General features: G+C 39.3%; 1 protein-coding gene across 1 annotated transcript in view; it reads left to right on the top strand.

Moving 5' to 3' along the window:
• The window catches only part of WDR49 (WD repeat domain 49), a 408,032-nt gene that overhangs the window by 187,914 nt on the left and 204,031 nt on the right, over positions 1–16,087 (top strand). The gene's annotated exons all lie outside the window — the stretch shown is intronic.

Below are 16,087 nucleotides of genomic sequence, written 5' to 3'. Positions count from 1 at the left end.
TTAAACTTTATTAGTCTACACATTTGTTATTCAGAAGATGTATAACATATGTTTGTTTCCATGTTCTTTTTTGACAACAGTCATCAAGTGATACACACATGAGAAATATTAAATGTTCTATGTACTATGCTTTTATGATTTTTACATTAATCCAAACAATACATCGAAAATATGAATCATTGAGAATAACAAATCTAATGTAATTTGTATGCTCCATCAAAATGATGTAAATCATAACTTTGGGTGTGTATATCTTTAATGCAACATTGATGTGTGTCTTTGAACAACAGTAACATATGTTATAATATCTGTTGTTAACGTGTACACAACATGTTATGTTTTACAGAGATTGATTTAACATATGTGACGGAGGAGGAAGAGGCTGCCTTGGAGTCTAATGGTATGTGAAATATATCTATCATGTTTCCAACATGTTTGTTTATTTGAAATAATTTAATTGAAGACATTCAAAGTCTACAGCTTTTGCACTTTAAAAAGGAATATTATTTTTCTGTTCAAATACACTACTGCCCCCTTTCTATATCAGGCAGCATGAAAAATTTTGAATCGAAAATATTTTAAATTCATGACATCATTATGTCACATGCATATTCCAGGCCAAAACACAATAATAATGTTATAATTGTACAGACAGTCATTGATATTCATCTGAGTGCCTATATACATACCATATCCTCATTTCAGAATTGTTTACAAATTCAAACACACTTCGAAGTATATTGAAAACATAATCAATTTGAAATGCGTTGATTTGATGTCAGGATGTATGAGATGTTAATATATTTTTTTTAAAATTTCAGATGGATCCACCACTTCTGGTCATCTGGTTTCCGCCCCTGCCCAGTCCCCTGCACAGTCACAGACCCCTCCCCATGCACAGACCCCTGACCATGCCCAGACCCCTGCACAGACCCAGACCCCTGCCCATGACCAGACTCCTGCCCATGCCCAGACCCCTGCCGGCCCTTCCCATTTCTCATTTCCTGTCCCTCCCAAAAAACGCCCTTACACCCCCCTTCGCCGCTCTCCCCGTATTATGGCCCGTACAGCTGCCCAGACCCAAACTCCCCACTCCCCAGCTGTACGGCCTACCCTGGAGCGGCAGCTCACCCCTCCCCAAGCCAATACCATCCCTCCCCAAGCCACTCCCATCCCTCCCCAAGCCAATCCCATCCCTCCCCCCTGTCTCAACCTTCATTGTCCTGGGTGTTGGATTGTCCTTCCCAGGCACAGCTGTAAGTATCATTCAAAATACACGTTATAAGATACTTAAAGGTACAGTGAAGTTAAATATTTTCAATTGTGATTCCAATCCAGCATGCAATGTTAATCAAATTTATAATTTACTACTCTTATGAATTATTCTTCATTCTCTTGATATCTTTATTGAAACAAAGAAATGCCTATAATTATTTTAAACAATAAAAAAATCTGGCCATCATTTCTTTATTGTTGGATGAATGTATCCATCAACCAGCAGGGACAAACAAAGTTGATAAACAAATATTGGCTTCCCTAAAAAGCAACATTCTTGCATTCTAAATCTAGCTATAGAATTCAAACATTTAATGAATATGTGTAAGTTTTAAAGATTTGTAATGTCATGCTCTATCTGAATCAGTCCATTAAATATTTAGGTTCAGTGTCCCTTTAATTGGATATCACTACATATACCAATCACCACTACTTGGATCCAACAATTAATGTACAAATGTTGATACATTATCTCTTGTCTAACCCAGTGGGAATGTAATTTCTTCAGGTTGCTATGTTTACACAGCTTGTCCTCAATGCCAAAATGTTTAAGGATAGGTGTGCCTACCACAGTATAATTGAAATATTTAAATTGCTAATGTAAGTACAATGTAAATCCTTTAACAAGATTTGATACACTCAAGCTGTATAAGTGGATCATCTAAAACCAATTAAAGGGGACAACATGTTTGAGTAAAATGTCCCTTTAATGATTTCTGTCTGTCTGAATAACCTAATTCATGTGTAAAGAATAAATGTAAACTAATTGATGTAAAGAATTATTTGTCTTTATGATGACAATGTATGTTGTAAATTTTTTTCGTCTGTTGTGTAATTATCCTTAATATTTAATGTATTCTTTATTTTAGGCTGTGACTCAGCATGGCTCATGCTAGAAGGTATAGCAAGAGTAGAGCAGGCCGTGTTGAGGAACGCAGCTGTCCTGAGAGGTATGAACGACACCATGCAGGCCCAGCTCCGGGTTCAGGACTTGACTCTGCGTGCAATTATGAGATTAAGTTCAAGGCCTGAATCTGGAGCTGGACATGCACAGGACGATGAAGAGGATGACCAGTAAGTGGAGGATCTGGAGATGCTCCATGGTGGCAGATAAGAATCCTCCGTCCACATGTTGATTTTGTTGTTTTATTGTTGCCATTTGGCCTTTTTAAAAGTTTATTGTTGTGCCTGTTGCACTCTTTTACCTTGTCATATGTCTCCAATGGGGCTATGGTGGCCCTTGGCAACTCTCTTCATGGACTGTGATGCACTGTGTTACCTTGTCATATGTCTCCAATGGGGCTATGCTGGCCCTTGGCAACTCTCTTCATGGACTGTGATGCACTGTGTTACCTTGTCATATGTCTCCAATGGGGCTATGCTGGCCCTTGGCAACTCTCTTCATGGACTGTGATGCACTGTGTTACCTTGTCATATGTCTCCAATGGGGCTATGCTGGCCCTTGGCAACTCTCTTCATGGACTGTGATGCACTGTGTTACCTTGTCATATGTCTCCAATGGGGCTATGCTGGCCCTTGGCAACTCTCTTCATGGACTGTGATGCACTGTGTTACCTTGTCATATGTCTCCAATGGGGCTATGCTGGCCCTTGGCAACTCTCTTCATGGACTGTGATGCACTGTGTTACCTTGTCATATGTCTCCAATGGGGCTATGCTGGCCCTTGGCAACTCTCTTCATGGACTGTGATGCACTGTGTTACCTTGTCATATGTCTCCAATGGGGCTATGCTGGCCCTTGGCAACTCTCTTCATGGACTGTGATGCACTGTGTTACCTTGTCATATGTCTCCAATGGGGCTATGCTGGCCCTTGGCAACTCTCTTCATGGACTGTGATGCACTGTGTTACCTTGTCATATGTCTCCAATGGGGCTATGCTGGCCCTTGGCAACTCTCTTCATGGACTGTGATGCACTGTGTTACCTTGTCATATGTCTCCAATGGGGCTATGCTGGCCCTTGGCAACTCTCTTCATGGACTGTGATGCACTGTGTTACCTTGTCATATGGCTCATATATTCCTTATTTTTACAAGATTATTTATAAACGTTGTGTATGTTTTCTTACATACTAATAAAAGACATTTTATTGCACGAATCTTTGTCCTGATTCTTCATGTTATTTTATTAAAGCTCTAGTTTATGTTGTTGATCCTTAAAGGGACCTACCAAAAATATTTTTAATAATAAAATCATATATGTAAGACAATTGTAAATGACTTTAAGATTAACATCTCCAATGTAATCTTATTATTTGTCTTTATATATTTTTCTCTTAGCTTTATCATTGCATGATTATGATTAGCATAGTAATTGTTTTATATATGTATATATAGATTGTTATTTGTGTATATATGTATATTTCAATGTTCAGATCCATGTGTGTATTTAGAAACTCTGCATGAATTGATGCACCTTTACCAAATGATCTGAGTATTGATACAATGATATAATCCCTGTAAAGTGTTCATTTTATTGAAATAGTATTGTCTATGTGTATGCTCTTTTTAAAAACAAAATCATGTCCCTTTAAGTGATGGTGAGCACAATTGTTAATGAATGTATTTCCATTTCTAAAGCGTTTTTGTCCTTTTTACATGAACAAGGACATATAATCTTATTAATAAACAATCTTATTGTAATGTTGACAGCACATGTATTTCATTTTCAATTCTATATTATTGTAAAAGTGTAACCAAATAAATCTCTGTGTGTAATGCAAATAATTTAGATGATGAATATTTGTTAACAAATATGTTAACAAAATACTTCTCCTCCCATATATGGTTATAGGTAGGCTGACAATAATTAAACTTGAATAAATTACACGTTTAATCAATCCATGTATAACTATTGTTATTCCACAACAATCCAAACATATCTTAAAACATCAATGGCATATGTATTTCTCATGTGTATCTTTTAAATGTTAAAGATATACACCATAGCTATAGTTCAAGGGACAGTCAAGTCCGAAAAGATGATTCATGATTTGGTGACATTCCTAGATAGCAATCTAGACACATACTAGTTCCTAAAATATAAATACGTTTCTTAGTGATATGCCAAGATGTCACTGAGTCCTTGTATTGGCTGCGGTTTTTCAGCGATGTCGGATGCGCCATGTTGCTTAAGACGTCACCTGCCAGGCTGTCCAATGATTCCTTGTATTGACTGACGTTCTTACGTGATCAAGAATGTGCCTTTTATTGGATTGCGTTTTGACGCGATCAAGGATGCGCCTTTTTTTTTGGGCGTTCTTACGTGATCAATAATGTGCCTTTCATTGGATGGCGTTCTTACGTGATCAAGGAAGCGCCATGTTAAGACATCACATGCAAAGGTAAAAAAACGTCTGATTGTATTACGTAGTCCCGCAATATTTGTGCACGTTAAAAACGTTTGTGACTGCAGCCAATTTTAAAAACCTTGCGAATATGTATTATTTGCATCATGTTACATTGTTGACCCGTAGCTGATAAAGACCAACACATTCTCTTTTGCTGGATGTCTGGTTGAATAAACGAACGAAAGCAAAATGTTTTCATGCATATGATATTTCGAGGCAAGTGCAAATCTCTATAGTCCATGTTTAATATGTTTGTCAACAATGTTCCTTTTTCTGAAAAATTACTGTTGTGTTTAATGTTGAACATATCTAATTAATAAATATGCGCTATTGTGTTTGAATAAAGTAATCAATATGCATTTATATTTATCATATGCTAAATATATGATGCCGACTTCTTCTAAATGTAATTTCGTTGTATATTTTATTAAAGGTTCATTAGACACTCACATTATAAATCAAAAGCTTTGATTTTGTCTCTAGTTAGATAGTCCATTGTTTAACCAATACGTTTATTTTTGCTTCTGTTCTACGAAAATGTAAGTAATTTTCAGACTCCTCGCAAAGCCTCTGAGTTTCATGTGAGTACCATCTCCAGCTTTCTCCTGTTTGTGTAAAGGGTCTTTTCATATGTTAATGATGGGGTATTGTCTTGTTTTACGTTTGTAATGGGGGTTCATCTATATTTTCAATATAGCTAACCCTATTTTATTTGAAAGTGTTTGAAGCTTTGTAATATTGATATCAGTATATGTTAATCTTGTTGTTTGTAGTAGTGTCTATTACATACAGTTCTGTTAAAAATATAGTATACTGTCCCTTGAATGCAAATGTTGTTTTTTGTATCATGTATGAGTTCCACATTGTTTAATCTTCAAATATATTATTGTTAGCATATTTTCACCCCCCCCCACTCCTAAAAGGACTTTAAACCATATTCATTGTTCAAACAAATGTCTTTACAATAAAATATTAACACAATAACGTCTCTTTAAGAAAATAGACTTTATTTAACACGTCAATATAAATGTGATTTCAATATTTATTTTTTCACAAAGTACATGTAGATATACCAACAAGCTTCAAATATGTGTTAGCATATGTCATTTTGTTAAAGGGACAGTTTCGAAAACAAATAATGTTTTTCATTATTCTAAAAGTCAATTATGTAATATCAATGATATCAAATGTTTCTCAACAATTGATCATTTGTCTGGGTTTATTTAAATTTGCTAGCTAAACCTATGAGGTTCGTGTGCTCATTTCTTCGAGCTTGAAGAGTGCTTGTAATCATTATACAATTTGACCACTAGAGGGCATTTGGATAGCATTTGTATATGTAAAACCTTGTGCTCATACAGCATATTATTGACCATGTATTGATCATTGATATCTAAAATGTTGTTATGTCTGAACAACAAATAAGTGGTCATTTTTCATAGTCATAGATACAAGGGTAAGCACATAAGTCACACGTATTTCTCCATGTTTTGTTTTTTCCAACTTGATAATGCGTAATACAGTGTTTTCTTTGTAATCAATAATTTTCTGACTGTCCCTTTAAGCTGTGTTATTGGCATTCAAACAGTAATATGCCATCATGGATAATTGTAATGGTAATTTTGTTTGCGATTCGGGAAACAGTTTGGACATCACATCACAGAAACAAATCAATATCATGAACAAGGATAGGTATGTGATGATGTGGTTTTCACACACTTATAACCCACACTCTGCAAACAATCTGCCTCCATGGACCCGGTCCCATAGAAGTCGATTATATACAGAGTGTGGTCCACAAGTGTATGAAAACCACATCATCACATACCTATCCATTACACATTAAATTAAAAAAAACAGTAAAGATGAAAACAAATACTTACTTCCTCTTCCTTCCCCTCTTCCCACGGGGCTGAGGCTCTGGGAGAGGCAACTGCCGACTCCGAAGAGTTCTCCTTGGAGATGTTGTGGGAAGAGTGGAAGGAAGAGTACTGGGACGACCAAGGTGAGGAGGAGAAGATGGCTGAGGAGGAGAAGATGGCTGAGGAGGAGAAGATGGCTGAGGAGGAGAAGATGGCTGAAGAGGAGTAGATGGCCCGGCAGGAGTAGATGGCCCGGCAGGAGGAGATGGGCCGGCAGGAGGAGATGGACCGGCAGGAGGAGATGGGCCGGCAGGAGGAGATGGCCCAGCAGCAAGAGGCCCAGCAGCAAGAGGCCCAGCAGCAAGAGGCGGACCAGGAGGTAGACCAGCATGCGCCTCCCGGAAAAAATTGAACATTTCTTGGTGAAGCTGAAATATTCTGTTTTGTCCTTCTTCGATTCGATTGAGTATGGTGATTATTTCGTTTTGTCCTTGAATAATTTGATTTTGGCCATCAAGTATTCTATTGCGTCCTTCGATATTTTCTATCTGGGAGGTACGCATCTGGTCTATGTAGTCCAGTAGAACCCGCACCTCCGCTATTTCCTCTTGTTGTGCTTGTTGTTGTACCCGTGCACGGCGGGGTGCCCGTGCACGGCGGGGTGCGGGTCCTTGAGGGGCCTCGGGTTCCGCGGGATCCTCCTCTGCTTCCGGGGCCTCTTCATCATCTCCCGTGCGCTCTTCGTCACGGGGGGCCTCTTCCCTCCGAAGTGGAAATTCCTCCCCACCACTCTCATCCCGGGGAGATGCATGAGACTGTGTTTCCTGTGCTGCCTCCTCCCCAGACTCTGTATATTAAAAAAAAAAAAAAAAATGTATATATTAGCATATTTGCAAATCAAGCTTTAAATGACTTAGCTTACGATACAATTACAAATGCAGAATCATTAATCCACTTAGAAATCTAACAAACAATCAATACGATTTCAGCTTTTTCATAAACCGTGTTTGTGATATCTGTGGTCAATGTGAATGTTTTAGCGTTTGTTTTCAGTCTGTTTAAATGCACACCTAAATGCAAACAGACAGCTCGGGCTGTGCAATTCAATGCAAGGATCAAAAGCAAAAAATAATGTTAAATGAGCAGCACATTATATTCGTGTGTGCTAGCTGAAACAATGTATCGCTTTGTCCAATTATGAAACAATTGTAGTAAACCTGTGTTGATTGTTGCAATTGATTACCAAGACCGTTAACCCCTTACATTCGCAAGACTCATCGTTATAAATAAAACATAAGCTAGACAGTTCTAGCAATAACAAACTCACTTGATTCTGAGAATGAAATCCAATGTCAGATGAGATCCAATGTCAGATGAGATCCAGGAAAACGGAACTGTTATATTCACTGTTAGTAGCGGTAGTCAGGTCTGTGTGCTGTGCCTTTGTTTTTTACTCACGGAATTTCAATTAAAGGTGAAGTTTTAACACTTATTTCATCAGCCTTTCTGTTTTTTCGATTATTGGGTTCTATTTTTGTTACAATCAGAGGTGTTGAACTAATTTCTGTTAAATGCACACCTAACCTATAGCCTAGATACTGATGTAACCGCAAAGTAATTGAATGCGTGTAAACAACGTTATAGCATTAATCGGATCCTTAACACATGAAACCCAATGTTTTATCTTTCATGATTTAGAAGCATACATTTTGTATCAACTTTCGAATGTACTTTTCTTATCTAATTAGCTTAATTCTCTGGATATTCTTTGCTGAAAAGCATATCTAAATATGCTTAGAAGATGCTGATTGTTAGCTGAATATAGCTGCCTCCTGTGATTGTTTCACCGTGTGCATGGCTATTTCTTCCTTAAAATATATCTCAAGAAGGATTCAAATTAGGTAATTTAAGTACATTTGAATGTTTTGTCAAATTGTATTCGCTACCTCAATCATGAAAGTAAATGTTTGCGTATAGTGTCCCTTGAAATACATTCGTATGTGAAATTATTGTTCAATGAGCTTACCGTCAGATGAGAGTGGCAGGTTCCCGGTATCAATTCCTCCGATACCGACTACTTCCACCTCGGAGATGCTGGGCCGCAACATTTCCTCCCATCGGCAGTACTCGATTTCAAGGGCAGGTCCGCCACCGGTTCCTGCGGCATGTCGTGCCTCCAGACCTAACTTTTTTTGAGTTCCAGTTTACAGTCCCGGTAGCGATGTTTGATCGAATCCATATCTCGGTTCCGGCCACCCACTGCATTGACTGCATTCCTGATCTCATTCCAGAGCCTCCTCTTGTCAGTCGGGGTTGTCTTTTGGTGCTGCAGCCTCCTATGCCTGGCCATATAGGCCTCTACGAGGGCCTCCTTCTCCTCCATCGAAAACCTCGCCTCCCTAGTCGCCTTGGCCTTCCCCTGTGATGATGCCCTCTGTTTCCCGGACTGTGAAGCCCTACTCTGACCGCCACTGGGCCCAGCCACTTGGTCATCTTGAACCAAGTGGCTGGGTCCACCCACCGCTTCCACCCCCGCTTCCTGCCCCCCTTCCTGCTCCCCTTCCTGCCCTGTTCCTCTCCCCCTCCCTCTCCTCCCCCCTCTACCTGTCCCCTGCCTGGCCTCCATCTGTTCCCTAAACTAAACCCCAAATAATCAAACAAAAAGTGAGTGTGATGAAATGAAAGGGGGTCAAAATAAAGAAGTAAAAAGACAAAAAAGGTGCTTAAAGTGTGAGAGGGATGTAAAAAAAAAAAGAGGGTAAGGAGTATTTAAATAAACCAAAAGAAGAATAAGACTAAAAGGAGGATATGTAAACTAAATGTAACTAGGGGATGGGTATGGGATGGGTATGGGGTATGGGATAAGAGTAAATGGGATGAAAGGGAATGGGACTACAAGGAATGGGGTATGGAGTGTAGTATGAGGGGGTAGGGGGTATGGAGTGTATGTAGTGTTATTGATAAGTGTATGTATGTATTGAATGTGTTTGCGTGTAAATGTGTTAAGTGTACAGAAAAATCACTCGCTCGCTAACTCACACTACTACTAATTCTCACTAACAAACACTCCCACTAACTCTCACTAACTACCAGTAACTTACACTCCCACTAACAACTCTCACTAATAACTCCCACTAACTCACTCACGCTCCCACTAACAGACTCTCTCCCACTCCCACTAACTCCCACTAACTCACTCACGATATCACTAACAACTGACTCTCTCACGCTAACACTAACTCACTCTCAAAAATTCTCAAACTCTCTAATATTAAACCTCCAATCTCCAAAGACCCAACAGCAACACAGTCAAAGAAGCCCTGCTTGTGTGGTGCTTATATACCCTGTGTAAATGTTTAATGATGTACCAATTTCCGTTGTAAATAGTGTTCAGGTGTGCTTTATTAGCAATTAATATTATTGCAATGTGTATTAAGTGTGTGAATTTGCGCATGCTCATTTTGAGTAGGTATTTGTGGAATGTGTAGAATGCGATGATGTCATAGTGGTCGTTTTCTCTAACATTGTCCAATAGTATTCTTTTTAAATGTGAATTTGCGATGGTGTGTTCTTAGTGAAGTGTTGTATATGTATGTTTGTCCTAATATATAGTGATATTGAATGCGATTTTTTTTCTAGTGTATGTATATCTTTTTTAATCCTTGTTGTTATTTTGCGATTTTACGCATCTTAAAGTATATGCGTATTCCCCGTATTAAATTTTTGTTAAAATCCCCCCGCTTGTGAATGTGTAATGCTTGTGTGCTTTGTTGATTGATTGTTGTTGTGACATTTGAGGCGTGTTATTGTTGTGCATGATGTGGTATGCGTCATATGACCGAGCTGTGCGTATTCTCGCGAGATCGAGTGTTAGGTGAAAAAAGCTATTTTTTGCCTTTCCCATTGATCTCTATGGGAGACTGTCTAACGCGGGCAGGATTACGCGTGTGACATACACGCGTTAAGAGCATCGTTAGATGGTCTTCTTTGAACTCTAAATACCGGAGTTAAACAATGCCGTGCGTTAGACATAAAACACGCGTGGCGTTAGCAGGCCATCTACCGCCGAACTCTAAATCTAGCCGTAAGTTAATAATAGCGTAACAAGGGGATATGGCTCATGTTTCGGTCACTCTTGGACCATAGCATATGGGGGAGGGAATGCAGCGGGCGAGAGCCACTCGTATTAGAGAGGGGAAAGGGAATGGAGAGGGGGGGGCGGAGCCAGCTAAGGTATGTCAGTGAATTACTAGGAAGCTAAGGAGAAGCGGTATAAGGACAAAAATTATGAGTCGCATAGATGAATAGGGTGTAAGAAACATTCCAGGGTCAATAACAAATAAATATTGAGAAACTACAGTTAAGTCGAGCATATTAGTAGACACTACTATTAAACCAAGGGCATCGGTGTACAACAAATGATGTATAGTCAAGGAAAACAGCCTATCAGACACTGCGTATAATTAAATGTGATAACTGTAGGGGTCCTATCTAAAGAGGAGCACGTACTCACAGAAGAAAATGTTACAAAGGAGTAGGGAGTTATTGCATACACAAAGTTATCAATGGGCTAATATGATAGGAGCTTATCATAGCTAAATGGGGATAAATTTTAAATTATCACCAAGAAATACTTAGGTACTGCTAATAGAACTACCCAATGAAACTACTTAAATAAAATATAAAATCTTGAAAAATGGGTACAGTTAGCTCCATATAACTGAGACAAGACAAATATATTAGGTACTCCTTAGCCTTTACACATTCATCCTGTGAAGGAGTTGACTCGTCCTATCCCACAGACTCGGCCGCCATCCGTAGGACAAAGACTGTTGTGCTAGGGCCAGAGTGGGCTTTTCAGAGTCTCAGTTGGGGAGATCATAGATCATGGCGATAAAAGATCATGCGTTAATGGAAAGGGCTATATGGTCCTAGGTAATTATTAGGATTAGCAAGCTACAGATCTTAAGGAATGATAGGAGTGCCCATTTCCTAATATAAACCTGATAATAACAGTGATTGAACTCACATTGAACTGAATTCTTAAGAATATATGCTTAAAAAGTACTGGTTGAGGGAATGTCCTGTGATATTAGGGAGAGACTAACGTAGGGGGCCTTCCTGTGTGTAAAAATCCCATATGATAAGTGGAGTCCAAGGAGACGGACATTGCAAATTCTAATGCTAGTGATGATACGAGTGTACATTAATAGTCACAGTAGGTCAGATTATAAGCACTGTATAAAGCAAGATTAAATATGTATAGAGATTCAGCGAATACATAACTCAAATAAAAACTAGCAGACAGTCATGATATGGGTACTACAGACTGCAAGATGAATTAGGAGAAGATGGATCTCCTATGTAAGTGAGTTCTATAATACAATGTAGCATATAACAACAGAGGATAAGTACATAGTACAGCATGCATCATAAACCAGATCAAAAACTTAATTATTATGCGGTTAGTCCTGCTAATATAAAAGATATGAAGAAAGACTCTAAAAATGAGAGTTTGTGGCTTAGGGGAGGTCTAATAGTATAATCAAATGTCAACGTGGAGTCTCACAGGGACAGTGGATATGACCCCAAGCAAGACATTTAGTATGTGAGATATAGCGGGAGAGACCAATCTTCATTAGCTAAGACAATATTTAAAAAGGAGCATCAAACTAAACCATGCTCTTATATTAGCAAGCCAATTTATATTACAACAAAGCTGCAGACTCAAAGTAGGAGCATTATGTTATAAACAAACAAATAACTTTTAACCTAGGTAAATTCTCAGTTGCTATTATGAACACTTAGCCTTAGCCCATTCCCATCTTATAATAAACCAAATGGGAAGAGTATATGGGCAGTTAAACATAGAGTTCCGTGTAATAGCTATACTAGGGCTGACTGCAATGAAAGGAACAGTTCGACTGTGTTATAGTCCTCCCGTTGAGCAATGCAGGTCAAGCATACAAGGCACGAAAATGGCCTCCCGGATCAAAAAGACCTTTCAGCTGGTTGATGTAATGTATGGCATCCACTCTGTGTGCCCTAGATGGGAATGAACTTTGAGTAAACAGTACAAGCGTGAAAAAGAGAAGCCCTGAGTTATCCTTACGTGGAATTAGACGAGCAGCCAGTTCACGATCTCCCTGGGTGAGACCTTTAAAATAGGTGGAGCAGTTGAGGGCTTCTGAGCAATCCTCCCCAAAAGACCGGGTCGCCTGTGAGGGAGAGCTCCACGGACTACACTGCTTCCGGTCATCTACAGCAGGACCTCCAAGTAAATCAGCTGTCTCAGGCCCATAGGAGTTATATGGTGTCGGCTGGGAGCTGCATGCTTTGGTCACACTGAGCGGTTGAGTCTGCCGCGTCACATAGTATGGAGCGTTCTGTCGCTCCAGCCCTGTGAGGACCGGGGAGTGCTGCGGGGCTGAAGCTATTTTAGGCAGTATCATTGATATCGGATCTAGCTCTCCCTTATTTGCTGTACACAAGTCGGCAGTGACTAGGGGCAAATCTATGTTGTATTGCATCTGGTGGGGCTCCAGCCGGTCTACCTCCACCCTCACTTCTCCAGCCATTATTGCGCTTTGCGATGAGCCCATCACAGCTCTCAATTCAGCAACTAGAGCTTGCTGATGTAAGTCCATGGAGCGCATTAGAGCGTGGATCGCTAGGAGAAATTGTTGCTCCATGGTTACACTAAAGGTGCAAGTATAATGAGTATGTTCCCATCCGTTGAAGCAGTGCGTGGGTAGTTTCAAGTATGATGGTGGGAGCTTCGTAGCTGGCAAATAGGCCTCAGTACCAGTATTTTGTCAGTTTATGGTAGTTTAGTCCCAATCTTTGTGAATAAGATCCTAGGGTATAATAAGAGCCAAATACAAAAATATGTAGAGCCTTAGGGTGTCACAGAGGAGTATTTTGGTAGTCAGATTTTAGGAGCTCCGAGATGGCACATCTTGTCGCTTCGGCAGTTGGCTCCGCCCCCCTCCTGATGTTAATTTTTTAACCCGGATTAAACCTGTTATTAGGCCTATTTCTCCCCCTTGCAGTCTTAACCTAGTATTGAAAAACAGTCTTTTCTTTTGAGCCTATTCATAAATTGGACATGAAACTACTTTCATGGAAATTGTTGTTTCTTTTTGCTATCTCTTCTGCTAGAAGAGTTTCTGAATTGTCTGCTCTCTCTTGTGAGTCTCCTTATCTGATTTTCCATCAAGATAAAGCTGTTTTGCAGACTACATTTACATTTTTACTTAAAATTGTTACCTCTCACAACATTATTAGGTAAATTGACATTCCCTCCTTGTGTCCTAATCCTTAAAATGCTACTTAAAGGGACATGAAACCCAAATTTTTTCTTTCACGATTTAGAATATGATTTTAAACAACTTTCCAATTTACTTTGGTTATCTTTTTTTCTTCCTTCTCTTAATATCTTTTGTTGAAGAAATAATAATGCATATGGGTGTGCCAATAAAATTAGGCATACATGTGCACCCACCAATTAGCAGCTCCTGCGCCTATCTAGATATGCTTTTCAACAAAGGAGAAGGGAACAAATTAGATGATAGAAAAAAAAGTGGAAAGTTGTTAAGAATTGAATGCTTTCTCCGAACCATGAAAGAAAAAAGTTGGTTTCATGTCTCTTTAAAAATCTTTACATTCTTTGGATGTTCTTAGAGTATTGAAATATTATGTTGATACTAAGGCCCCTAGTTATCAATATCTGTTGGACCTGATCCGACAGTGCGGATCAGGTCCAACAGACATCGTTGAATACGGCGAGCAATACGCTCGCCGTATTCAGCATTGCACCAGCAGCTCACAAGAGCTGCTGGTGCAACGCTGCCCCCTGCAGACTCGCAGCCAATGGGCCGCCAGCAGGGGGGTGTCAATCAACCCGATCGTACTCAGAGCAGGCGGACAGGTTATGGAGCAGCGGTCTTTGTGACCGCTGCTTCATAACTGCTGTTTCTGGCGAGCCTGCAGGCTCGCCAGAAACATGGGGCATCAAGCTCCATATGGAGCTTGATACATATGCCCCTATGGATTTCAGACAGACTTCTAGTCTGTTTGTTCTTTTTTCTGATCCTAGAAAGGCCAGAAGGCCTCTGCTAGTTCTTTAGCCTCTTGGTTGAAACTTGTGATTCACAAAGTTTATTTGGAGGTGGGTCAGCCTCCGCCTCAGAGAATTACAGCTCATTCTACTAGATTGGTTGCCACATCTTGGGCTTTCAAGAATGAGACTTTAATTGATCAAATTTGCATAGCAGCCACTTGTTCTTCTCTGCATACCTTTGCTAAATTTTACCATTTTGATGTTTTTGCTTTGTCAGAAGCAGCCTTTGGTAGAACGTTCCTTCAGGCAGCTGTCTCAGTTTGATAATTGTGCCTATATATTGGCCCCTATTTATCAAAGGTCTTGCGGACCTGATCCGACAGTGCGGATCAGGTCCGCAAGACCTCGCTGAATGCGGAGAGCAATACGCTCTCCGCATTTAACATTACACCAGCAACGCCGCCCCCTGCTGACTAGGGGGAGTCAATCAACCCGATCGTACTCGATTGGGTTGAATTGCGGTGATCTTTGTCCGCCTGCTCAGAGCAGGCAGACAAGTTATGGAGCAGCGGTCTTTGTGACCGCTGCTTCATAACTGCTGTTTCTGGCGAGCCCATTCGGAGCTTGATAGATAGGCCCCATTGAGTTTTAACATAAAAGACATTATTTTTGGGTTATGGATTTAATTTATCAGCAAAAAATGCTGTTTTTATTTTATCCCTCTCTTTATTGTTACTCGTGGACTTCCACATCTTGGGTATCATATCCCATACGTAACAGCTCGTGGACTCTCGCCACCTATATGAAAGAAAACACAATTTATATCTTACCTGATAAATTCATTTAATTCATGGTGACAAGAGTTCTTGAGCCCTCACCCATTTTTTCATTTTTTCCTGCTCTTCATTATTGGCTTTTACTCCTTTCAAACACTTAGTTGTTCGTCAAACTAAGGTATGAGTGAGGTTTTTTTTTTATAGGCTTTTGAGCTTTGGGAAACTTTGTCTCCTCCTGGAAGAAATGTATATCCCATACATAACAGTTTGTGGACTCTTGCCACCATGAAATAAATTAATTTATCAGGTTAGATATAAATTACATTTTATGCAATATTCATATTGAATAAAATGTTTAACTATGTATTTACTGTAAATATTTCACATTCCAATGTTCTGCACAATAAATTTGATCTATTTATAAATATATTTTCCTGTGTACATATATATATATATATATATATATATATATATATATATATATATATACATACACACATATACCTGTATATAACTGTATATAGGTATAGATATAGTTTATTTTACCAAACAAACATCAGATATATGTAGAAACATCTATGTGAAGAACATTGGAATGTGAAATATTCATGTAGGGTTAGTGCACATGGGAATATGCAATCATGTTTGTGTTTTTTCCACTATTTTTTCATTGACTTCTATAGAGAAATACGTGAATGCACACGTCATATTCTAAGTTTGGCTTTTTGTGCTCGTCGGGTTAG

This window comes from Bombina bombina, chromosome 4, assembly GCF_027579735.1.
Source record: "Bombina bombina isolate aBomBom1 chromosome 4, aBomBom1.pri, whole genome shotgun sequence".
NCBI lineage: Eukaryota > Metazoa > Chordata > Amphibia > Anura > Bombinatoridae > Bombina > Bombina bombina.
Note: the sequence above shows the minus strand (reverse complement) of the source record. Positions and strands in the feature narration are given on the sequence as shown.